Source organism: Apteryx rowi, unplaced genomic scaffold, assembly GCF_003343035.1.
Source record: "Apteryx rowi isolate R43461 unplaced genomic scaffold, aptRow1 scaffold_34, whole genome shotgun sequence".
NCBI classification, from domain to species: domain Eukaryota; kingdom Metazoa; phylum Chordata; class Aves; order Apterygiformes; family Apterygidae; genus Apteryx; species Apteryx rowi.
Genome location: NW_020449863.1, coordinates 234621 through 258988, shown reverse-complemented (window position 1 = coordinate 258988; position 24368 = coordinate 234621). Strand labels below are relative to the sequence as shown.

The window sequence follows — 24368 nt, the reverse complement described above, 5'->3', positions numbered from 1 at the left end:
TATGCTTTTGCTTAAATTGTTTTCTGTTTCTTCAGGAAGCAACATACAAACCAGGCGACTTATATGACAGATCCATGCACCATGAGTAATACTCAGATAAAGTAAAATGCACATGAACCTATAACCTGAAAGTTATTTACATGGTCTATTCCATATAGATTGAATACTTTCAAAAAGTCAGTCCTGGTCTGTGAATGCTTTGATTAACACAAAAAAATTCATAATAACTTTCATATTTGTAAAAACTACTTCCCTCAGAGCCCTATGTGTGAAAGCTGATTTAGATAGTTACAGACATATTATAGAATCTGAACACTTTTAAAGAAAAATCAGTGCTTTATTAAAAGGTGATCTTTTTTCTTTCTATTAAACCAGTGTCCCAAAGAACCAAGTGTATGATAGGTGGGCATCATTGCTAGAAGTACTCTCATAGCACAGGCATGATTTTGATCTTCTTGTGGCAAAAAAAACCCTAACTAAGAAAACAGAATAGGTGGGTGTCACACTGTCATGCTATGAATGTTCAATAGCAACAACTGAGACAGTAATATAATAATAATAAAAAGATGTTTATTTCCTCACACAAGTTCTTGGATTAGTAACATCCATTAAAATAATGCGATTACTAATTTAGAAAGGATAACACAAACCCATCAGTTACTAATTTAGAAAAGATAACCTGAAACCGTCGATTACTGCGTTATTAATTGGAAGGACTGCTTATCCCTACTTGAAAGCTTTCTTGTTCCCTCCCCTAGTGAGAGGGCTCTCGACCTCGAGGAGTTACCTTAACCCAGCGTCCCAGGAAAAGGGGAGGGGGGGATACTCACGGTCCAGCCGGAGAAGATGGTCAGGTCACGTTCCCGTCCCTGCTCAAACTCTCCTAGCTGCCAAGCCTCTTTTTATACGGCTGGGGCTCTGGGCAAACACTGCTTTTGCCGACTTTTAGCAAGTTTCGCAATCGCAGGACTGTCTGTTTGTCTGCTCGGGAGGACCCTGCTAGCGAGGCAAGACCCCAACACCTCCGTATTGCTTCTTCCCTCCGCGGGGGTCCGTGCAGATTCCAGGTGGCAGACTTCACTTCTCCAGTCTTGTTAATGCTGCCATTCTGCAGCCTTGCGCATGTCAGTCCTTGCGCATATCGGTTGGTAGACGACTTTAGTCCTGTTAAGTCCTCTGTTCAACAGCTTTGTGCAGGTCAGCTCTGGTGCTATCAGTTCTTCTGCATATCAACTGACAAACTTCAGTCCTGTTAACTCTACACCCGCCTGTCAGTGGGAAATAAGAATGTATCTTAGTGTGCTATTGGGGCAATTTTTACTGTTGAGGTAGATTTGGAAGAGCAATACAGGCAGTCTGATAACAACCACTGCTTCCTATTTTTGTTCCTGTCAAATAGAGTCAATGTTAACAATCTTAACTTGCACCCATACCTATTTGTTGATCTTCACATGATTATTTCTATTTTGGCCTTGCTCTTCCTGTTCAGTGGAAGGTGTGAGTTCTAATTTACTTGTTTACAAAACCTATGCTCAGATCTTCTTGGCTTGGATTATCTGTTGACAAGAAATCCACAATAACAGACAGAAAATGAGATTAACATTCTGTGAAAAATACACAATGTGCACCTGGATAAACTGCAGAGTTCACATAACAGAGCCACAGGACGTACTCTCAAATAAACAGTTCCTGCTGCCATTTCCCATAGGTTATTTGTAGCTGTTGCAATCAGAAATTCTGCATTACTTATAAATGTTTCAGATTACTGAGGTCTGCAGTACTTTTTGACATGAGGTTTATCCTTCTGAGAAGTGAAAAATTTAGCAGAAGCTGGGTACAAGACAACTGGGAGATAAGTCATCTAGGAAAATCAAAATATGACATAATTTTCCCTCCACTAAAAGAAACCTCTCTCAAGAGCAGAAGAAACAATGTCCCAATGTCCTCATTTTACATTCCAGATTTTGCTGAAAGTTCTGTCATATTGTGGAAAGGCAGCAGAGAAAGCAGAAACCTGGATCTAACGCTAGTTTTGTGAAAATTCAGGTCTGCTTCTTGGCCTATCTACTGTGGCTTTAGAGGTTAAAACGATACAAATACTAGACTGATGAAACCGGAATACATAAACTGAATCCAAACAGGCCTAAACTTGTAGAAATGTCTGAATGTAGAGCTGAACTTAAAGGCTTGCACTAGAGTCCTTATTTTACCATCTAATAGACCCACAAATAAGATTTGTGAATAGTATGTGTTCTATCCAGTAAAGGAAAGGGATTTTTCTTTTTTGACACTTGGGCAGATAGAATTAGATGATTAAAGTGAAAACTTCCCTGTACCTAGTTCTCTTATGCTCCTTTGCAAAGATACTAAATTCAGTTGTGTTGGATATACAGAGCTTAGTTACCAAGCCATTAGCCTGGAGGAAAACTTTCTAGATTAGATTGATAACTGTTTTAAAGTATCTGTGGCAGATCAAGAGTATGCTAGAAGAGCTAGCTTTCTAGTTGGAGGCTGGGGCTACATACCATTCATTTCACATTGCAGTGCTGTGTTTGTAATAATCATAGAAAAAGGCTAAGTAATGCAAACTTATTAATTACATTTAACCATTTATTATTTTCAATGATTGAATCAAGCTCCTAAAATCATAGTCTGATTTTTAAAAAATAATACTGCTCCATGAAAAGCAAAGTACTGATTCTGAACTACAGAGCTGTGCAGCTGTGCACCTCATATTTAAGTATACTTCATTATGGCAAAAATGTTAATTCAAGGGATCATATGATCAAATTGAGATAATATTCTCAGGTAACATACATTATGTTGGAAGTGGCAAGAATGCCACTGATTTTGCCTTATTCATTGTTTAACCATGCTCTGTACTGCAGAATAGTTATGCAGTATTTTTTAAAGAATGGGACAGTAGCTGTTTTAAGGCATTTGTAATGTATATTCGTGTTATACAAAGAAAAACGTACACGCATATCTGAGCTATACAACATATACAGATCTACCATTTAGACAAAAGCAACAGTGTTACAGTCTCTCTAAAACAAATTCTGTTCCATATACTTCTTAAACTGAAGGATTATATGCAAAACAGAAGTATATCAGTGGAATATAACAATCTGAGGCAGTGAGGAGGAAGGTAAGTGAAATTCTACTTATGGAAAGCAGCAGGCGATTATAAATAACCCCAGGAGAGTACAGTTTCAGAAGTGGTGAAACTTGCTGAGGCACTCAGAGAAAAGGTTGAACTTGAGAACGGAAGAGTGTGACATCCTCCTCGGATACGGTTCTGGGAAAATCAGCATGAATTAAACACTTCGTGACTGCTGGCTCCTTGCTTGACAGCCTCAGTCTCATTTTGCAAAAATAGTGAATACATTTGGCTTTGATACCTTGCAGGTGCCTGGATTCATAGAAAATCACACCACTGCTATGCAGTCTATAACTTAGGATTTTTTCTCATTTCAGCATTGAGAGAGAGCCATTCTAGTTTAAGAAAGAAGGCTGCAGTTTTGCTGCTGAGGAGCTGACCAGGGACACAGAGATGAAGGTGCAATTCTCAGCTCCGCTATCACCTTGCAGTCCTTATTGCTAGATTTCCTGGCTGGTAAATGAGTCAATGCTTCCCTCAAATTCCCTTTATCCATCTTGCCTATTGGGACTGTCAGCTGCTTGAAGAAAGTAATGTCAGTTGAACATTAGGGCTGGTGGAGTCCTAAGCACGGCTGTAACACAAAGACTACTTATTGAAGCCATAGCTTTCATTTCCTCACTCCAGAGGGGCATCACCTTGTGGTGCTTCATCTTTCAGCTAAAGTGAATATATTTTACTCGTATTTATCTGTGTCCGTCGTCAGTACGAGTTTGCCTATGTGTCCATTGGTCAATGTTTGTTTAAATACTGCTAAAAGCAGTGATGACCCCAAGACCATTTCTGACTCAGCCGCTTAAAGACATTTTATAAAAGGTGCTTCACAACATCATCAAGATGTGCAAAATGGAGGTTCAGCTGGAACCTAGAGGTAAACATTTCATCCACTAGGCTTAGCTGCTGTATTTTAAAATAGACTCAATGATTTCAAATAGGAAGGAAAAGGCCTCTGATCCCAAAACAGCTGTTAGGAGCCTTTGCAGACTAAAGTACATTAACCTGAACTTCCGTAAGTATTTAATGGAACTTTTCAGCTTGGAAAAAAGTTAAAATTTAAGCAAGACTTTATCTATCTGAATAATTATATTAGTTGTATTTGCTACACAAAGGAATATATATTTACAAGAACATTTAATACATAGGGAAATAGTCACAATCTCTTATTACAGACCTCTGTAGCTCACCTTATTGCAAGCCCTGTCAGAGAGTATGGGTGTAATTTCCTCACGGTTTTGTGAAAACACAACTACAAACTAGTCTAGGTAAGCCTTGTAGATACATCTGGTTTATGTTGCCCTTCAAAAAATCACTCCCATTCCACTACACTGTTTGGTTTAACAACAACACAAATAAATGAGGGGTCGTCCTTGTTTCATAACTGGACATACTAATAGAGAAATGATCTCACTGAATGCTTTTCTTCACAGTTAGGAACCTGCTGGCCACTTCTTTTCTATTTCTGATTGCACAGACCATTCATAGTCACATATCATCTCTGTAACAACTCCATCAATTATTTACATAAATACTTCTAAATTCTACTTTTTAAAATATATTCTGTTTTTAATGCAATCTAACTGAAAACAAAGAGAGCAGCCAGCACCCTATGACTAGGGTAGTCTCCATGAGCCATTGCGAAGCACTTCTTGATCTGCAGACAGGGTTTGGAAAGCCAAATGAATTCTGCAGAATGTTTATATAAAAGCATTACACTCCATAACTTCCTCTAACTGGACTGTCCTTTCATTTATATCTTTTTCCATCAACTCATTTAGACTGACTCATTCCACCTAAAAATAGTTTGGATTTACTTTATCTTTTTATATTCAGAATAACAGCACAAAATAGATCATGCCTAAAGGCAGTTATCTGAGAAAACCTACCTTGTTATTTCAACTCATTCCTTTTGGTGTCTGAAAATCACTGAACCACATATTAAATTGTATAAATTTACATACCTGTGTCTGTAAAGGAAGTTATGTGCAATTCTATCAGTCGAGAATCTGACCCCCACTTTCTTAAGCTATAAAGATTACTCTTTAGGCCACAGAGGAGGTTTCACCTTTATATATCCTTTCAGAAATTGAGTGTAACTGCAGTGGTGTTAACAGAATCACCCCAGATTTATGTTGGTAGTGCTTTGATTCAATCCAAATCTGCTTGAGTTCTAATTTGTCCATGTGTTGTTTAAGTTTATACCTCTGGAACTAAAGGAAGAACTCTGTAAAGAGCAAACTCTTAGCCTGGCTGGGACCAATCATAAGGAAGAAATATAAGCAAATGTAGTTTACTATGCTGTGCCCTGCAATGTGGTCTTTTTAGAGAGGAAACAACAAAGAAGGGATTAGAGGAACTTCAGAGGAATAAGTGGGAATGTAACTGCATGCTGGAGAGAGCTGGCATGAACTTGAAAGGTAAGGCTTACCCCTTGCACACATTTTTAGTGAGCCCAAAGCTCAAAAATGTTTTGAAACACATCAGGAAAGTGAGAACAGCACAGGTATCATTTACCTGTCATTTACCTACTTCAAAACAGATTTCTGCTTCAAGCTATAAATAATTAATATCTCTACTTTTCAAATAGTACCTCACAAATTGGCCTTCTGGTTTATAAAAATCATCTTAATATGCATCATCACTGCTTTTTTTCAAGAAAGTCTATAGAGGGCAGCTGTCTGAGCTGGTGATGTTGGTACTTTAAATTTGTGCATAAGTGTCTCTCTGGGAGTTTTGTTTTGGTTCTATCATTTAATATTCATGCAAATCATCATTAACCAGCTGGCTGAGCAGTCTTAGCATCCTGCCTACAGACAAAATCAAAAGTTTATTCCTACCTTGCAAGCCTACATTTTCCACATTACAGGCTCTTTCAGCCTGGAATTCTATGTATAAACTAACAGGATGAAGCAAGTGGCAGAACAGCCAGAAAAAATATAAAACAAGAAAAAGAGGGTGTTCAGCACTACTAGTCAATAGTCAATAACATGCTTAAGCAATTAAATTAATATGAGCAGTTAATTATTCATTCTGGCCCATACACCAAGGCTCTGGCAAAGCTGACAATTCAGATGTGTCCACTAATAATAAAATGTGATGGTGCAAAAGGAGAGGGGGAAAATCCTTGCTTTTAAGCAACATGGAGTAAACTGTGCCACCTTAAAATTATTCATAGCCCATTGCATATCTGTCAAAATAATATATAAATACTAGGAGTACTAAATAATTTCAATGTCATTGAGAAGAAATATATTCATGCTAAAAGCAAAATCTGTAATTACGTTATGATTTTAATGTACATGTTTTTTCATGAAGAATAAGCAAATCAGAATAAGCAAATGACAATTAACACTCTAGACAATTCAATTACACAGCACCCAGCGAATCGCAAGGGATGCTGAGTTTCAGCTTCTCCTGTCAGGTGGAAGAAAATGTACAGTAGGTCCAGTCCTGCTGATGTGGAGCAAGCTGAAAAGCYGGAGGAGAATCAAGAAAAGGAAAGAGTGACAATGAGGAGGAGGGAGTGATCAGTGGAACAAGGAGAATGAGAAAAGAGAAGAAGCCCCAAAATTAAGCTAGAGAGAGGTAAAGGCAATTTTGATGATGACAGTTACAGCAGAGCAYGAGAAGACCGCAGCCAGCCTCATTATGTGGTTGGTTCCTGCCTCAATATATCAGACTAGTGCAGTGAGAAAAGATGACATCACATTTTAAAGAGAGAAATGTTAGAGATTTAGTTATATTTTATATTGTTCCAAGTGATTAGAAGAAATATATGTTGCATTGTATTTCTCCCCAGAGAAAGACAAATTCTGACAGCATCATTATTAGATAGCCCAGAGAATCATGCCCACGAAAGGACATATGAAGTATGAAGAGAGATGCTAGAAAAGTGGATCTCCCCAAGTACAATACAGATGTCATATGACAATAAAGTAAAGCTTAATGTAAATTAAATTTGCCAGCAGCTAGGTTTTCCTGAACCTCTAGGGGAGGAGAGGGCTGTTATTTTCCTTAAGCATGACCAATATGAGGCCTCTTCAGATGTTATCAAGTCTATGGAGAAAATAATTGTTTTATCAGCATTAGTAAAAATTGCCTATCAAGACTGTTAGGGGCTTTGATATCTAAAATTAAAATCCAGAATAAAGGTAGCAAAAAATACCCCTAAAGTAGCAGCAGCTCTTGCTGCATACCAAATAGCAACTCAACAAAAGAAAAATCAAAGCATCTTTCTTCTCAGACTCCTTTCTGGAAGCCACATTGCTGGAAGATTTCACCTTTTCTCCAAAGCCGTAAGTATGGCTTTATGATGATGTGGCATAGGTATTTTATTTTCCAAAAAAAAGTGTGTGCCCATTAGACTTTAAAAGCTCACAAGTCTCTATTGGGATGTTTCTGATCTCATCATAGCCACAAGCTACAGTTAATATTGTTTATTTCCTATAATTTATCAAATCAGGTTTTACCCTCAAGGAAATTTCATTTAAGTACTGCTCCTACACACAGTTGATTCAAAACAGCTAAAGGAAGTAAGAACAGAAGAGTAAAATATGCAATAATAGGTAACAGACTTAGAGAGAAAATTTGAGAGTTTAATTTCCAGAGAGTAAGCTATTTCTGTATAAGCAGAAATCACCTACAGGCAATTTTGCTTGTTTTTAGCAGCCTATTAACTTTGGTATTTATGAAAATATGAAGCTGTTCCTGTAGCAACAACCATAGCAAATGCTTCTTAAGGTGGTTATGAAGCATGAGTGTTTTTCCCTAGAAAGCTTCTTTAGAAGTAATTCAGAAAATTAAACTTACTTCTTATTGTAAATATGCTGTCAAGACAGTTAAAAGAGCAATCAAAGTTTGCCTCACATTTCAATCTGCATTTTCCAGGAATTTTCCCACTAGGAAACTCATAAATTTAGTAGTAAATTTAATTTAGAAAGAGTTCTGTTTTCCCAGTACTTTTCTTCCCTCATGTTCTCCTAGATGGATGCTTTTATAGCAGTTTCCTTGGTTTACTTTGTTTCTATGCAACCTGAAGTCATAAACCAATTTCCAACTGGTGCACATCAACAGAGACAAAGCACAGAAACCAGCTGAGCAGTGCTGATCTTGACTGGTTTAGAATCCAGTCCCTCCTCCTCACCCTGGACCACCAGAATCTCCTACATTATCGGCTTTGATGTTTTCTATGGTGCTCAGGAATCTACACATTTTGTATTATCTAGATTAAGCTCCTAAAGGGTCCTCTCTCATTATGAACATACTTACAGATCTAATTTTCCTCCATAATTCTTGAATTAGACAGGCATTTTTTTAGGACTGAAAATACGCTGGGACTTCAGAACTCCGTACTGCCCTCATCTGCGTACGTTATTATCCCTTTCCCTTCACATCTCCTTTTGCAAACATTTACTAGGGGTGCACTGCAGGGAGTCCTGACAATACTAGGACAAATATTGTTGCAAGACATGGTATAAGGTATAATGAACTTTGAAGCAATCACTAAATCTAATCATTGAAAGCCATAAAAAGAAAGCATACTTTGTGATGATGCTTATTTCTGATTTGGTAGGAAAAAAACCCAACCCCAAAAGTCAACCCAAAACTTTTTTTTCCACTTGCATGGTAATTTGCAAAATTAAATAGCTCTCAAAGGGTTTTGCCGCCAGTCTAAAATAATAACCATATAATCTGGCTCTTGCACTAAATAACCACTTCTGATCATTGTGCTTATATACATGATCAGGATTGGGCACAGATTTTCCACAAAACTAACCCGGAAAAGCTAAACTCCAGGAGAAGTGGGGGCCTTAAAATAGTCAGTCTAGCAAAACACAGGTTTGTCTACACTAGACTTTAAGAACATGACAATTAGCACATCCCCTGTTTAGTGCTTGGTTTAGGCTGTTAAAAAAAACACTTCTGACATTCTTAAAATGTCACTGTCCAAGATAAAAGAGAGCAAAACTTACTGGAAGACTAAATGCAGTTTAGATTCTTTAAAGGGAAGTGAAGCTCAAAAATATGCTAACAGATTTGCTCATAAAAAGAACTTTTACGAAGAAATGGGAGGCATACAGTCTCTGCTTGTTTTCAAGCAGTTTGTGTCCCCTTACTGGCCACGCAGAAAGTTGACAAGAAACAGAGTGAAACCCAAAGTCAAATAGAGCACAGTTTGTGGTCCCAAGGAGGAAAATGGTTTTGAAATTTAACTGAAGACAAGCCTAAGAGGCAGACAGACAGGTGTCACCCTCCGAGCACCAGCCACAAGGAAGACAAGTTAAAAAATCGAGCCATGTGGATGCAAAAACAAAGGTCTGTAAAAAATTTCAATGAAACGGTGTAAATGGCCAAGCCAGAAATGTTACAGCTAACAGCAGAGCAGGAAATCAGGGGAACACTTTGTAGAATGATCCTGAAACCAGGTTAAGAGCGAAACAGAGGGAGAGAGAGTTTTCTGAATATGGTGCTCATTGCGGAGAGAGGCTTGGATTACGACCAACGGAGGTGTCTCCTCATGTCTTCTTTCTGCTACGTTCAGGGAAACAGCCCTTCAGTTTAATTCCATTTTTGTTACAAAGAATGTACACAAAGATATATCACTTCATACCAATATTTCTCCTAAATGCTGACAGATATAAACTATAGGATTTCAAATACCGGCCAACCATTGAGGTCAAAAGTTATATGATTTGTGTCATATATACTGAGAGACATAGAAAAAATCCAGTGAAGTTCTTGAAGACATCAGACTTTTATGAGTCTAAAATCCTCTCAGAATTTATAATCTAAGTTGCATTTTAACTTAAAGAATTAAAAAATGTAATATTAATATAAGGAGACATACTATCTCACAAAACACAGATGAAACTTTTCTGAAAAAAGTGTTAAGAACTGAAGAATGGGAAAATGATCTATTCATCACACTACCCTGAAACTTAAAGATCTCTGACAAATTCCTTCCCAGCCCCAAATTCCTGTATTATCCTAGGTAAATCACTAAACTCTAAATTCTCAGTACTCAGGTCCTTCTGAAAACATCACTTTAGGCTTCACTCTATTCTTCCCTACATTGCAGTTTACTGGGAAGCTACGAATGTGTTATGAAGTACTATGAAACTCTTTGATACTGCACTAATACAAGTCAGAGATCTTGAAGTTTTTAACCTCAAAAGGACTTTCAAAACATTTTTCTGCATTCATTAATTTTTCTCACCTCCTAATGCACAGACAAACAACGGCTGAAAATGTGGATGCAGAATGATCTTCATCGCTTAAGCAATACGGCTGAGCAAACCAAAGACCTGGTCCTGTACCCTTGACTCACGTGAGGAAAAAAGTTCACCAAATATTTATTTTTCCAGAACATTGTGTCATGAGAAGTTCTGAATGTGTCTCTTAATTCTGTTTCAGAATGAAGAAATGAATAGAAGTTGCAGATTTTTCTGGCAAAAGGAAAATCTGGTTCTCGTCTAGCTAAAGTTACTGCCAACTTCAACAGACTTGAACAAGGAACCATGGGGAGAAAAAAAGAAAACGTATCTGGTGCATTTCACTATCCAGCCTAACGCAGTATTTGCTTACATATTGTAACTATAGAGAATGGCACTACTGATTTTAACTTATTTTCTCAAACAATATTCAGTTATTGGCAGCAGGTTATTTAATATAGTTCTGCTGGCTCTGGAAAAGGATGGGGCTGATAAGAAATGCTTTTGTAACTTAAGAAAAATGCATTTCTCAGCTGCAGTTCTTACTTGTATCTTGTACTTATAATCTAGTGTGTTGGGAGTTGGCAATTCCAGGAATTGTGTCATATCATTTCAATCAGCTGGGCACCACTGGACAGCTGGTCTTTTCCTAGTGACCCATTTCTCTTCTGTAGGTTTTTCCTGCTCTGAAAGGCCACTCTTCATTCATGTGAACAGAGCAAGAGAGACATCCAGTGGCTGGCTCGTTTAAGTGTTTTTTTTTTTAACTTAACTTTAGAGACCAACTCAGTGATGTTTTTATGTATTCCATTTTCTTGTGTATGTAAGAAACCATATATACACAAACTTCTAGAGATACAGAACCAGCAAAATTTTTTTCCAGTGGCTGAAGCGCTATATATTTTTCTTGCAACCTACAGACTTCCTTACTGCATAATCCAGGTCCCCTGCATAGTTCTCCTTTTTTCTCTTAACTTTACTATTTTGATTCTAAACTTATGTGAATCGGTAACTTCCATGGAACTGCAATGATCTGTGTCAACTCAGAATCTCTTTCTAAATGTCTTGTCATTCAGACATACGCTTTTTGCATCTACAATCTTCTATGCAAATATTCTCTCTAACCTTAACTCTGCTTGAACTATTTAGTTTAATTTGTACAGTAAACAGACTTCCTAGTTTTACTGATATAAAATGCCAGAGAATTTAATGTAGTAAATCCTGATATTCAGTGGTTTGATCTTTGTGTAAAAGTAAGAAGAAAAAGATTATTAAATTAATCAGTAAAATTGGCAAAATATAAGCAATATTAATTTGGAAAAAAATTATTTGCAAAAAGCTACTTTGTCACTGATATATGTTAAATCATTAATTTTTTTAAGGGCTTGGCTCCTTACAATCTTCAAAGATATATATGATATATATACGATATATATATATATATGATATATATATATATATCTGGTGAGAGAGCAAGGAATGGGTTAATTCTTCGAATTTAATGAAGAATTGAAGGCAGACAATTGCTGTCTTCACTTACAATTACATAAGATGAGGTGGCGGGGTATACTGTTAATGGCTATGAGCAAATTTCCCAGCTTCTGGAGACAGCATACAGATAATATGATGTGATGGCCCCAAATTAACCAGATATGCTACTTATTACTTATAAAAATATGAGAAGAAATTTGACTCTTTTTTTACCACATACGGTATGGAAACTCCAACACACACAAGCCAAACAGCATATCAAACTGCAATAGTTATTTCCAACATGCAAAAAAATCCAGAAGCAGACTCAACTCTTGTACTGTGGCCTCTGCTAAAACATTTCACTCAACTGTGCATTTCTTTGCAAAGTTTTTTAAGGAAAAAGAAAAGAAAGCAATGTCCACCAGGCAATTCTTGTTGTTGCTTAGTAAAAGTTGCTTGGTATAGTTTTTGTATCAAGATTAATTCTGTGCTTGAATTAAATATAAAATTTCTTGACTACCAACTGTCCACTGGACTTGATTTCAATCACTAACACCATTCAAATCTACTTTCAGAAAGGCTATAAATCAATAGATTCATGGAATTCTTCTGCATGTAATTTTCGTGTGACTGAAAAATGTGAGACAATAATTTTCCATTATGATTTTAAATCATATTTGATATCATTGTAAAGCCAGAGGGCATCCACTGAAGCAACAGAGCTACATCAATAGAAATCCAAAGCTGAAATCAGAATATTTGGTTCCGAAAATCAAGTGCAGTCTCTTTACTATTAGGCTTTGCACAAAGTTTTGGTTCTTTAAATATTTTATCAAAATATTGCTTTTCTTCTTCTGTTTCTAAAGGAGGTATCTAAGCAAGACAGAAGAGACGGAATTTGGAGTATTATTAGATATGCTGCAGACCTATTTTCATTTTGAAATCCTTTTTTAAAAGAGGATGTATCTTGGACTAGTTGTAAGGCAGAGCTGTTGAGGCTGTCTAACCTTAGGGATCTAGTTTAGCTGCCCAGACAGCATCCTTAATCAGCAGAGCCCAACAGGCAATTCAGAACACCTAATTCAGAGTGTATATTCTCCCTACTGACTATGTGAGGGCTATTTGGTTTCAATATCTTGTCATATAGATGTATGGGTCAAACACACACAGCTGTTGGTGAACATTATCTACATTTCTCTTATGCAGGTGGAGGCCCACAGCATTCATCTGAGATGCACAGCTTCATCTCAAGCCTCATTAGCAGTAGAAGGTCAGTTGTCAGCAAGCATCACGCCTTGACAAGCCTGGGAAGGGATGTTTACTTGAACTAATGTTTTTAGCTAAACACGGTCTCRTGTGCTGGACCACACATAAGTTAAAGTCTAAGCAACGCTTCAGTGTCTTAAGAACCTGTAGGATGCTGGAAAGCTGTGTGATACACAAAGCAAGCCATTGAAGCAAACAATAACTTAGCACAGACTTAGCACAGGCACAGAAGAATGTGGGTTTTTTGACAAATCACAGAACTTGCATTATTCCTATTTTCTCCACAGCAAACCCTTCACTGATGCAGTTACAGCAACACTTTGTAACACATTCAGCTGTGGCCCATCTACCAGACATCTGCCACTCCCCCCCCCCCCCAAATTAGCTTTGAGCAGAGTTAAATTAATTGTTCAGTTCTCTCACTCAAATGGCCTAAGCTGAGGATTTGTCCACCTGCCAGGTCTTGAACAGTGGTTGCAGAGACCAGAGAGACAAAAGCACTTCTGCTTCAAAGCACTTACAGGCAAACCCCAGGCTTTTTGCCCATTCACAAAAGACAGCCAAATCGTCGACATAGTCAGACGTTAGCAGACAACAAATCTGGCATCCATTTTAAGGTCTAGTCTATGGTATGGCAGAATAACATTATAGCAATGTCTTGTTAGATAACAATTTGGTGATGAAACACAAAGTCATTGCATATTCCAAGCCTGGCTCTTGCACTCATGTAAAGGTCATGCAGTTCAGCAGGATATTCAGAATATTGATGCTGGGTTTAGTCTGCCATGAGGCAGCTTTGCCTACAGAGTAACAGGAAGATTTTAAGTTGCCATAAGTGATGGCAACTGAATTCCTAGTGATCTCTCCTAATGGCCACAGGGCAATCAGCGTGCATGGTTAAACAGACAAAACTGAATCGCTCTGAGCTGCAATTACTAGTCAGAAGTGGCTTTTTCTGGAAAAGAGACCATAGATGAAAACTTTTCTGAGAGTTAATGGTGTAATTGGGCAACAGATGGCCCCAAACTGAATGCTGATTTTTCCTTTGTACAGTGTCATCTTTTCATCAGTCTGGACTCATGAAAATCATAAACTCTTACCGAATTGCTGTTCTCTGGAGATCAAAAGTCCCTCAGACTACTGATCCATTGAGGAAAAAAAGTAACGCTGGCTGGAGTTGGTACTCAGTGTCTTGGGAGAACTACGCTTCTTCCTGGGGAAGAGTGGGAAAAAAACGCATGTGAGTTTTTTGCTATTAGAAGAGTTATCAATTATGAACCAGGTAATTGGTGGAGTTATGACCTAGTCCTGTATATCATTACAGTTAGGTGGATACCAGGCAGCACTTTTAAATTGTTATTACTTTCTAGTTATTTAAAAAGAATGATTTTTTTAATTTAAAGTTAAATCAATAACTGAATAAATGCTAATTAAACAATAATTTAATAATTTAAGTCCAAATGTATTAACAAAACAGTCTAATATTCTAATGTTCTACATATTCTAATTATATGAAAAGTAAAGAACATTGGAAACCTGATTTCTTCCTTAGCCTCCATCTTGCTTTGGAATCTGCAATACTGGATAAATACTCACTATCTTCTGCTTGACTCTGTGTGATTCTGTGTGATTCTAAAAGGGGTGAGCTACATATGGTAAGAGCTCACTGATTTTTTGCAAAAATGTAAAAAATACACACTTCTGAGACAGGATCCTCCCAAACAGGTACAATTGCCTATTGCACTAGGCAATGTATTGCTGTTTTTAAGACGGCATGCTCTTTGCATTGAGGGCCTTGCTTCCTTCAGCAGCCCTCAGACACTGTTAGTTATTGTTGTCACTTCACTCTCCATATAGAAAATAACAGGGAAAAATGACATCCAAAGCTTTACTGGAACTTTACACTTGAAACAGAGTGGTAGCTCAAATCTCATGACTCAAGGTCGTTTACTTTTCCAGCAAGTACGCTTCCACTCATAAGTTCAAGAAGCAACACATAAGTATGGGTAAGGCAGCCAAACAAAACTTAAAACTAAGCCTGAAAATGAATTATGTCAGCTAGGCACCACTATCACAGTTCAGAGCTGCCTGCACAACTTGTTACAAAGCTCCTCTGTTAAAAACTTATTTCTAAAAGCTCTTGTTATCATCAACCAACCTTTTCAAAGGAAGGTGGATCTTCATGAATAGTGTTACCGTGTGAACAACACAGAGAAGGAGGTGTCTGCAAGCACACTGCTGTGGGACACGACTGCACAGCAGGTTGGTCTGCCACTAGAGGACAGTGTAACGTAACCAACTGCAAACACCGCACTTGGCAGATGACCACTCCTGGCTAACCCTGCTCACAAAGGTGATAACCTGAAGACAGAGGACTTGGTGTAGCGAAGCGGGGAGGCAGAAAGAAATGGCCCGTTACTGATTTCCTGGGATGTGGCTAGGAGCATCGACACACCACCAGGGCAGTGAGAGCGCACCCAGCGCGCACGGGGCAGGAGTGCCAGTCTGAGGTGACACTCTGGGCTCCTGCCTTGGGCTGGAGATTAAGGAAAATGCATAAAGACTCGTCACACCACTGCTTGGCACATCTTAAAATGCTGTCTCCTTTTCACTGTTGCTCTTACTCAGGCAAAATGGCATCAGCTCTGATGGGAAAGCTGCCCAGCTGAGAACTGAGTGAAGACTGGAGAAAGACTTCAGTGCCTGACCTATTAACAGACTGTTATGGAACTGAAGGGCTCGAAGAGTTTTTATAATAAAATTGGTGTTAACAAAGGAGATGTCAGGGGATATCTATTGTTGTTTATTCCTTAATACCTTTGCCTTCTCATTTCCAGAGAAAACTAGGAAAGAACTAGGACCCAGTTCTGATCCCACTCATGTTTCTGAGACAAGTCATTGACTTCAATGTAGAAGTTGCCCCTGATTTCTGAGTCTGAGATGAGCCTCCTTCTTTATGGCCCAAGTGAAGTGAGCTTAACAGTTTCATAAAGCTATTTAGCAGGTACAATCTACATTGTACAATGATAGCACTGTGTCCTTTGTCAATAACTGCACAGGAAGAACTTAGGCCTGGAGTAAGAGAAGTGTTACAGGTGAGCATAGCCTTTGGTGTGCAATGAGAGATGCAGGCAGACATTTTCTTACCACATAAGGCAGAACTTCTTGTCTCTCATGAACTTTATTTAATGACCAAATTAATTTGCACAAATTAATGAAAAATACACACGATAGAAACATAACAAGCACATATAAAAATAAGCAACATAAGTTGGCAGGAGGAAGGGTCTCCTGTTAAGATGCAGATGACTCAGGCAGTGACCTGAAGTGAGGAGAGCTATTTAAGCTACTTAACTATTCCATACTCTGACAGAAACCAAGCTATGATCTTGCTCAAGTTGCTCCAACTCTCTGTATATATTTTTCTGTGTATGAAATGAGAAGATGCTTATGTAGCTGTGAGAACTATAAGTAGAAAGCAGTGGAAAAAGAGCAAAATCTTGCTATACTACACTCAGATAAAGGAAGGCAAGGAACCTCCTTCCCTGCAGGAACCGCAGTCCTGAGGAAGTTGTGAGATACATAGGAAAGAAGTGAACACACCTGTGTCTGCCTGGCCACCGAAGTCCATGAGTGCTGATTTACAGCACAAGGAATAGCAGAACTTGTGGAGAGTACCTGGAGGGGATACACATCTGTGCAGCCTGACAGGCCATTCGCAGCATCTCCTGCTGCAGCACTGCCCAGGACACAATGGAGAAAAGGACCGTGAGATGACTGCACTGAAAGACAACAACATACAGAAAGTATCAGGGTTTTTTTTCTATCAGTAAACAGAGTTACATCCATTCCAGTCTAGCACAGAACATTATTCCAGAGTTCAGGGGCAATCTGAAGGTTTGAAGAGGTTTCTCTTCAGTCCGTTACAGAAGAAAGGGCTCTGAATGAGGGTCCACAGGCCTCTGTTCTGAGCAACAGTGACTGTCTGTAACTCAGCAATTCCCTGTGAAGTTAGTTACGCCCTCTTCCCTGATGCTCTGCACCAAAACAAGGTGTATTTTTACAAACATCTCTTTCAGCAACAGTGTTGGCTTTAACACCTTGTTCCCTCCAGCTTATTCCCACCTTATACCACAACCTTATTTGTGCCAGGACAACCTCTTGTATGGGCACATGATGAACTGTATTGAGGAAAATAACCCAGGAAAAAAGATTAAAAAAAAAAAAAAAAGAATTCATTTGCTGATCCAATTCATTGTGCAGTCACAGAAACTGGCAAAAGTGAGTATGTGGGCAAGGGTGGGAAGCAAGCAAGCATGAACAGCTAGTGGATGGCACTACTGCCAAAAAGAAGTATTTGTGAAACCACAGCCCCAAGCTGAAACCTGATCATTAATCACTACTGAAGCATATTTAACTTTGGTGCCATCTGAAATGGTCAGCTCAACATTTTTGCCCTGAGCACCTAGAAAAAATTCAGGATTCTGGAGGCCTTTCCAGTTAGAAGATACTGGCAAAGAATTTTACTCGGAAAAGGTGACCAGTTCAATTACTCCCAGTTTCACAAAAAATAATTAGTTTTAACTGTTATTTTTAATAATTAGTATTAATTTATCATCTTAAGACATGCCCCCTCCTCTCATGCCTGTTACCCTTTTCCACCCTGCTAACTGGTCTTCCCACCTCATCAGTTACAGTGTAGCTGCACCAGTTGTTGGATCAGCATTTGCTACAAGCAGGGGACAGGAATAAGTGGCCAGGGCAGGAGCGGGAATCTTCTATAGCAGCCCTGCTGCTGAGAGCACAGAAACTCTCTGCATTGATGCCAGCTCCTTTTTAGGAGGCTTCAGACGACGGCATCCATCCCACTGCACTCTTCACCACAGTTTCAGCCTCTCTGCTGTGCCAAAACCAGGTACTCGACCTGTTTGAGTACTTGCACTCTAGCTGAAGGGGTAGAAACCTCCCACAGAGAGAAGGCAGAAACAAAAACTGGCTTTACTCTTTGTTTAGTTTTCAATCTACTTATCAGCTATGCTTTCAAGATAAAACTAAGAACACCTTTCACAGAGTCAGGTATTCTCCAGCTGTGCAAGAATGAAACAAATGAGACAGCTTTTTTTGTTCAGTGCCCTCGGCTTGTAAAAGAGATGCTAGCCCAAGAGCTCTTGCTCAGCTTTTCTCTGAGCTTACCCAAGACATGCTCCGCACTGTGGTTCTTCTTTTTACTTCTCAAACTCAGCTTTTTTCCCTCTGCATACATGCTTCCCCACTCCCAAAACTGCTTAGTATTGCCCGTTAGCCCAAATTGTTCCAATACCCAATAAGCCTGCGCTTACTTTTGTTTAGATTTGGTGACAAGTGCTTGGCTGTCTTTTAAACTTTTTTTTTTTTTTTTAAACATAAAACTACATAAAATAAGGGGCAGCGGTAAAACTTCTTGGTTTCAGGAAGGTCACCCCAATATTTAATAATGGAATATTCAGCCAAATACATATCCCTTCCTTCCCATTTCTGTCACTTCATATTGAAAAACAAGTTTTAAAAGCTTCCTTTAGCTGCAAAAAACCCACTGTCTGCTAGAATGAAGCAATAATGAACAGATATGTTGTAGGGTAATTCCAAAGAAAGATGTGCATTGCAAAACTTCTGAAATCTGTTCAATTCCATATAAACTAATCTTACATCACCTGAAAAGGAAAGGCTGAAAATTAGTTAGAAACAGTTTGTTTTTGCTGAAAAATAAATCTCCGGGATGGCATTACAAGAGCAAAGTAACAGTGCCAAAGCTATCCCAAACCCTTGCATCCAGCAGCGCTTCCCTTTGCTCTGCTGGGGTTTATTTTCACTGCTGAGCACATCAGGCTGGCATCCCATTTGCAGGTGTAGTAAGAGAAAGCCAAACCAGAACTCCCTCAGTACAATGTACAGCTCTCCGGCTTGGATGCCTGCATTAAGCCACCTAAAGGTCAGAGAAGCTGCAATTATACTCTTTGTCAGAAGAATTCAGAGGCCTCAGTCCAGAAAAATACCAAAGAAATTGCTTAGCTTTCATACAGAGTCTCAAATAGAAGTTTAGTAGTACTTTGCTAGATAGGATCCAACATATGGATTTGGCTTCCAAGTACTTTAAAGCAGATTTACTGGGGTCACTAATAGGGCTCTCTCTCTCACTCCTTCTACTTCACTCCAAGTAGTAGTACTCAGTTACGTGACAGTTTAATGCACACGCAACCTCCTTTTAATACCATAGCTGTGCCTGAGTCTGCAACACCCAGTTTTAAAGTTTTGGACTGTGGTTTATGTGAAGTAAATTGGTTGCCTCAAGTAAAAGATCTCTCAGCTCTCTAGCAGATGGGGGTTCACATCAGGATGCTTTGCATCAGCAGTGATAGCTTGGACTTCTGTCTGCTCTGGCTGAAGTTATAGGAAATTCTCCTTTTGGTTTTAATGCTCTGTTAGTCTTAGCAAGAAGGTTTAATAACAATGGTTGAAATGCCTGAGCTGGCCTGAGCAGCTTCTTCAGCCCCGAAAGCTGCATTTCCATGTGAGAACTGAGATGCTGTCAAGATAGCATCAGGAAAGCCTGCATGTGGTACAGCACATACTGTATCTGTGCTAGGCATAAAGAGAAAGAGTCATTTCCCTGAACTGCTAGCATGATGCCTTTTCACAAGCATGAAATTCTCTGTTTTCTGGAAAAAGGAAAAAAAAGGGGGGGGAGATTCTCTTATTACCATATTGTGTTCCTCATACTGTCAAGTGACCTATCACACTGTGCTGAAGCATGTGAGCCTGGCTAAATTCTTCCACATTATATAATTTGCTTGTAACAGAACAAGCACTACACGTTTGCCACATTAGCCAAATGACTGAGCAGAGCGCAGCATTTAAAAAAATGTCAACTTTCTCCTGGACAGTCTTAAAAAACAAACAAACAAAAAACCCCACTCTTCTACCATCCTCATTATAATCTTTGGTAGCTATTTTACTTCAGATTGTTTTCTGGGACATGAGATTTTCCCTGCCTGCCCTCCTCAAACTCTGGCTGTGGGAGCTTTCCCCTACCCAGGGCCAATGACAGGAGAGCAAGAGAGAGAGCTGCTCTGGGTCACACGAGCTGTCACAGAGCCCCAGTTTCATCTTAGGTAACTTGGCATGAGTCTGGAGCGGAAACATGTCGCCCAGCTATGGGGACACTTGCATACAATCACAGCAGCCAGTGAAGGGAGTGTGTCCTCCATCTCGTGACTTAAAGCGATGGGCATGCTCCCCACATCCTACTTTTGTCATGCAAATATTTGTACATCTAAATTCCATCTCATAGACTTTGGTGATGAGGCCTGCATTTGTACTGAATGATAACTTACCCAGGGAATTTAAAAGAACTACATAACTTGCAATTCAAGTCCATGAAGCTGTATTACAACACTATTTCTGTTTAATTGATTTGTGCCCCAGTTGGTCTCTTTTAAGTTAGGTCCCCCAGTGGAACAGATGGGAAACTAATACAGGCATGTCCAACACGAATATGTTGAGCACACGGTGCCTGTATACAGTGAATCAGCACATGATTCATTCACTTTCAGAAAGTAGTTGTGACCTTTCATCTGACTACTTCCTCAACCCTGGTACATACATATGTATATAACATATAGCAATTAAGAACCAATACACTGTGGTAATAGTAATAGCTCATCTCATGATTTTTTTGCTGTTGTGCTTATCCTTACTACATGCTCTATCAAGCATTTGTGTCATCTTTCGCTATCCTATGACTAATTCACCAAATCAACTAAACCATAGGTTGCCTTTCATTATGAAATGAGTGAAAGCACAGAACACTTAGACTTTTGAAATATCAGGTCCTTATAGGCCTCATAAAGATATAATTTTTTAAAAATATTATAAAAGGAAACAATATTATAAGAATGAAGAATACACCAATCTGTAGATACAGACTGTAGTGCTACATTTGAAAAATGACATTTATTTGTAAAACTAACTTTCCTTTCTCTCACTTACAATGTAAAGTGGAGCACAAGCAACCCGGGGCACAAACATTAAATTTTGTCTATGAACTAGGTTTACACTTAACATGTTAACCTCACTTTCCCTAATTTTACAGCATTTGTCCCCAGATGTTTGCACCACAATGTGTGTAAAATTGCAGGCATAAAATGAAAAACTAGACCAAAATTCTCTTAAGCATCTACTAGTAATATCTTGCCCAATTAGACATTTTGAAATAATTAATTAAATATTGGGGGAAAACCCCTACTTGGTTACCAAAAACATAAGGCAACACACATGAAGAGGAAAACATATTTTAAATGCTTTGGAAAGGTTTGGCAAAAGAGTGAAACAGCACCTTTATTATCCAAACCCAAGATCAGCAGAGTTGGGATGGAGGGGAAAAATCAGAGTCATAATGGGCGCTATCAGGACATCCTACATGTACAAGAAACACAAAATAATTCAGTGCAGCAAAGCCTAAATATATTTTTAAGCGACATCATCCTGCAAATATTTTACCAATTGTGAAAAATAGTGCATTTTTCTCACAGTATATAAGACTTTGTAAACTGGTGCTTTAATGAAGCTTCCCCCCACCCCCCCTTTTTTTTTTAAATCTAATCAATTATTTCGTAGTAGCTCATTCTGGCCATGGATCATAATATTCTAGGGACCACATAGGTGGCACCCTAAAAACCCAGAGAGATGGCCTCTTGAAATGGCATGGCGCTGCCTGCTTATTACTAGGGTGTTCTACACGGTCCTAACTGGGAGTCTGCAGTGTGTTGGAGAATCTCCAGGGAGAGGCAGAATTGTGAAAAAGTTTGACAGCTAAAGAGGCGAAGTCGATGCAGTGATGATTTGCAATTATTAATGATCAAGACTTTCAACCATGTAAGCTAGGCACCTGTTTTGCAACACTACTGCGGGTCACTCCAAAGCCATGGAACAGCACCTCCCTTTTCCCATGGGAATGTGGCACCAGTTTGCACGACCGGGTGCCTAATACGTTGACGCTGGAGAGTGCAATGGGTCAGAATGAGTCAACCCATGAAGCACTAGCTGAAACCATAGATTTATATTTCAATAAATCTTAGGACCCTCATAAGAAATCGGGTCCTATTACCCTTGGCACTGTACCAAGAAGTAACAAAGAGCTCCTATCACAAACAAGTCGCAATCTTAACTGCTGACAAGATGCCGCAGGTGGAGGAAACAAAAAAACAGGATTGGGACGGATAAGCATGAAATAGCTTGAAGAAAAGCAGAAGTCACAGCTTTCTGTTTTCCTAAAAATTCAGTTATGTCCTTTGGCAGCATGGCACAAATGCAGATGGCCTAAAGATACTCTGTTCATACTTACAGAGAAATTTTCTTCTTCACTGCAATTGGGAGTCTATTTCCCCATTGCTTTATCAGCAACAGAGTAGCACATACAAGCAGCTCTGAGGATGTTCAAATGCTGATGCAAATTCTGAAACAGCAGGAATGTTTGGCAGCTACATGGATGCTGCAACAGGCTGACACCCACAGGCACAGATGTAACACAGTGAAATATACAGGTCTGCAGTAAACCCTGATCCCACTATCAAATACAGCTGTACCAGTCACATGCTGGGGATTTCCCAGCTGCAGAGTCTATCTCCCAAAGCACACGCAGTTAAAAACAATTCAGTCACTATGTAATCAGCAACCATGTGACAATTTCATTTTCTCTCTCAAAAGATTGAAACAAATTTGGATTCAAAAAGACTGTGGCTCAGTCACCAATTTTTTCTGCACTGTCACTGTGACTCTCTGCATTTATCACACTGCTGTAGGGTTGTATTTGCTTTTACAGTAAGTGCTTCTATGATCTTTATTCAGGAGGGAAATAAATGTTCTTACATACTCATGAGATCTGAACATTTCTTTAGCAAAATGATCTGGACAAATCATTTCAAGACCACAGTGTAAAATGTGTGACACTCAGGTACCACAGCGTTTAGGAATTATATCACCAGAAAAAGTCATGTGAAATCTGTATAATATGATGGCCATTTAAGAGGGTATAAAATAACTAGGAATTAAGAAAACAAAAGCCGGGGTTTTAAATCCTTCATATGTTCTAGTTTCTTTTGCTTAATGCTCCTCTCCTTCCTTAAGTGGAAGGCAGACAACAAGCCCACGAAGGAGTAGGTGCAGCTGAATTTTGTCTGCAGTCTTTTCCTCACTGCTTATCATATATCAGTATTTCTATTCTCTAGATAGGAAACCCTACAGAAAGAAATAATTTTTTTTACTTCCAGTTTCCTCTTTAGTTTCTCCTAATTGGAAGGTCTAAGCAGGACCAATACTAAAGTAGAAAAAAATCAAGTTTTTATTATAACATACGGGTATTAAGAAAACATGCTATTTTTGCTGGGAGTATCTGCTACAGATAGGAGAGTCTGCAGTGACAGAAAATGTGACAATAATTTTCTTTCAGGAAGGAAACAGGAAGTCAGATGAAAGAATTGCACTAATGGCCCTACCCTTGGAAGGCATTTGATTTAAAATACTAAAGCAAGAAGGTGTATGTTCAAGCCACATTTTTATCATGTGCAACTGGCTAATCTTTCTGAATGCTGATCAAATTTGAATGCTCACTGCAAAATATACAGTGTGCTCTACTCCTGGAGAGCAGTCTTCAACATCACTAACAAATCACCTAGATGCTATAGTTCCTTCAACATCCCTCATATAATCCCACAGAATTTACTATTCCCCACTCTAAAACAGGAAAGAAGAACTCAGCAAAGTTTAGGATAAAAAGAAGGCAAGTCCTACAGTCACACAGGAGTTGGAGCCACAGAGGCAGAATGCACAAAAATAAAAGAGGACCTGCTGCATAAAACCAACAGAAACATTTACTTTTGGTTTCTGCTGTTTCACTGGGATGAAACAAACATTGGTGAAAAGTTTGCAGAGAGGACATATGTTGTAATAAAATATATCTGAAACCTCCTTTTTGCAGCACCTCTTCTGGAATAGATGACATTATCTTCAGAGTACATATGGTCTAGTGGATACCAGATAGAAATGAGCAGATGACTTGGGTAGATTTCACTAATGGGGCTTTTATGAAACCCACTCACCATGATAATTGGACCTCTCAGAAGAACTTTAGGAAAGGGGATGGTGCAAGTGCTACCCCCTCTGTGTCCTCTCCTGTGATACACTGTGTTGCTCACACAGAATCAGCAAACGCTGGAGGTATGACGTGA

At 38.9% G+C, this 24368-nt stretch overlaps 2 long non-coding RNA genes across 2 annotated transcripts; one reads left to right on the top strand and one right to left on the bottom strand.

Moving 5' to 3' along the window:
• Positions 1-1227: 1227 nt before the first annotated feature.
• LOC112969267 lies at positions 1228-23000 on the bottom strand. Its single transcript, XR_003254676.1, has 4 exons — positions 22487-23000; positions 16711-16889; positions 14208-14320; positions 1228-1268 (listed from the first exon to the last, which is right to left on the bottom strand). It is a non-coding gene; the product is annotated as an uncharacterized LOC112969267 (long non-coding RNA).
• On the top strand, positions 10572-14225 carry LOC112969269. Its single transcript, XR_003254678.1, has 3 exons — positions 10572-10702; positions 13048-13111; positions 14161-14225. It is a non-coding gene; the product is annotated as an uncharacterized LOC112969269 (long non-coding RNA).
• Positions 23001-24368: the final 1368 nt, after the last annotated feature.